At 43.4% G+C, this 2,734-nt stretch overlaps 1 non-coding gene across 1 annotated transcript; it reads right to left on the reverse strand.

Moving 5' to 3' along the window:
• Positions 1-233: 233 nt before the first annotated feature.
• LOC112798364 (small nucleolar RNA R71) lies at positions 234-341 on the reverse strand. Its single transcript, XR_003199978.1, has one exon. It is a non-coding gene; the product is annotated as a small nucleolar RNA R71 (small nucleolar RNA).
• Between the last annotated feature and the right edge of the window lie 2,393 nt (positions 342-2,734).

Here is a 2,734-nt window from a genome sequence, read left to right on the forward strand (position 1 = left end):
ATGGACTTCCATTGGAAGATCCTCATCAGTTTTTAGCTGAATTCTTGCAAATCTGTGACACTGTCAAGACCAATGGGATTGACCCTGAGGTCTACAGACTTATGCTATTCCCTTTTGCTGTAAGAGACAGAGCTAGGACATGGTTGGACTCACAACCTAAAGAAAGCTTGAACTCTTGGGAAAAGCTAGTCAATGCCTTCTTGGCAAAGTTCTTTCCACCTCAAAAATTGAGTAAGCTTAGAGTGGAAGTCTAAACCTTCAGATAGAAGGAAGGTGAATCCCTCTATGAAGCTTGGGAAAGATACAAACAATTGATCAGAAAGTGTCCTTCTGACATGCTTTCTGAATGGAGCATAATAGGTATCTTCTATGATGGTCTGTCTAAACTGTCCAAGATGTCATTGGACAGCTCTACTGGAGGATCTCTTCATCTGAAGAAGACGCCTGCAGAAGCTCAAGAACTCATTGAAATGGTTGCAAATAACCAATTCATGTACACTTCTGAAAGGAATCCTGTGAACAATGGGACGAATCAGAAGAAAAAGAGTTCTTGAGATTGATACTCTGAATGCCATATTGGCTCAGAACAAAATATTGACTTAACAAGTCAATATGATTTCTCAAAGTCTGTCCAGAATGCAAGCTGCACCAGGAAGTACTAGGGACGCTTCATCTGAAGAAGAAGCTTATGATCCTGAGAACCCTTCAATGGAAGAGGTGAATTACATGGGAGAACCCTATGAAAACACCTATAATACTTCATGGAGAAATCATCCAAATCTCTCATGGAAGGATCAACAGAGACCTCAACAAGGTTTCAACAACAATAATGGTGGAAGAAGCAGGTTTAGCAATGGCAAGCCTTTTCCATCATCTTCTCAGCAACAGACAGAGAATTCTAAGCAGAGCCAATCTGACTTAGCAACCATGGTCTCTGATATAATCAAAACCACTCAAAGTTTCATGAATGAAATAAGGTCCTCCATTAGAAACTTGGGGGCACAAGTGGGTCAGCTGAGCAAGAAAGTTACTGAACTCCCTCCTAGTACTCTTCCAAGCAATACAGAAGAGAATCCAAAAGGATAGTGTAAGGCCATCAACATGGCCGAACTTGGAGAGGAGGAAGAGGCAGTGATCGCCACTGAGGAAGACCTCAATGGACATCCATTGGCCTCCAATGAGTTCCCTAATGAGGAACCATGGGAATCTGAGGCTCACACTGAGACCATAGAGATTCCACTGGATTTACTTCTGCCATTAATGAGCTCTGATGAGTATTCTTCCTCTGAAGATGACGAAGATGTCACTGAAGAGCAAGTTGCTAAGTACCTTGGAGCAATCATGAAGCTAAATAACAAGTTATTTGGTAATGAGACTTGGGAGGATGAACCCCCTTTGCTCACCAAAGAACTGGATGACTTGACTAGGCAGAGATTACCTCAAAAGAGACAAGATCCTGGAAAGTTCTCAATACCTTGTACCATAGGCACCATGACCTTTGAGAAGGCTCTGTGTGACCTAGGGTCAAGCATAAACCTCATGCCTCTCTCTGTAATGGAGAAGCTAGGGATCTTTGAGGTGCAAGCTGCAAGAATCTCACTAGAGATGGCAGACAATTCAAGAAAACAAGCTTATAGACTTGTAGAGGATGTTCTGGTAAAGGTTAAAGACCATTACATCCTTGCTGATTTCATAGTCCTGGAGACTGGGAAGTGCATGGATGAATCCATCATCCTTGGCAGACCCTTCCTAGCCACAGCAAAGGCTGTGATTGATGTAGACAGAGGAGAATTGATCATTCAAGTAAATGAAGAATCATTTGTGTTTAAGGCTCAAGGATATCCCTCTGTAACCATGGAGAGGAAGCATGAAGAGCTTCTCTCAAAACAGAGTCAATCAGAGCCCCCACAGTCAAACTCTAAGTTTGGTGTTGGGAGGCCACAACCAAATTCTAAGTTTTGTGTTGAACCCCCACATTCAAACTCTAAGTTTGGTGTTAGGAGGTTCCAACATTGCTCTGAACATCTGTGAGGCTCCATGAGAGCCCATTGTCAAGCTACTGACATTAAAGAAGCGCTTGTTGGGAGGCAACCCAATGTTACATTTATCTATTTCCCTTTGTTATTTTATGTCTTTTATAGGTTGATGATCATTGGAAGACACAAAATCAATTGAAAAAGCAAAAATAGAATGAAAAATAGAAAGAAAAATAGCACACCCTGGAGGAAAATCTGCTGGCGTTTAAATGCCAGTGAAGATAGCAGAATGGGCGTTTAATGCCCAGTCTGGCACCATTCTGGGCGTTTAACACTAGAAAGGGGCACCAGACTGGCGTTTAACGCCAGGAATGGGTAAGAAGCTGGTGTTAAACGTCAGAAATGGGCACCAGCCCGGCGTTTAACGCCAGGATTGGCAGAAGGCGCATTTTTGCTCGCCACTTGGTGCAGGGATGAATTATCCTTGACACCTCAAGATCTGTGGACCCCACAGGATCCCCACCTACCCCACCACTCTCTCTCTTCTTCACCCATTCACCAATCACCTCAACACCTCTTCCCCAAAAACCCCTCACCTATCAAATCCCACCATTCTCTTCACCACTCACATCTATCCTTCATAAAACCCCACCTACCTCACCATTCAAATTCAAATCACTTTCCCTCCTAAACCCACCCATATTGGCCGAACCCTACCCCTCTCTCCACCCCTATATAAACCCATCTTCACTCCTTCA

Source organism: Arachis hypogaea, chromosome 4, assembly GCF_003086295.3.
Source record: "Arachis hypogaea cultivar Tifrunner chromosome 4, arahy.Tifrunner.gnm2.J5K5, whole genome shotgun sequence".
Classification (NCBI taxonomy): domain Eukaryota; kingdom Viridiplantae; phylum Streptophyta; class Magnoliopsida; order Fabales; family Fabaceae; genus Arachis; species Arachis hypogaea.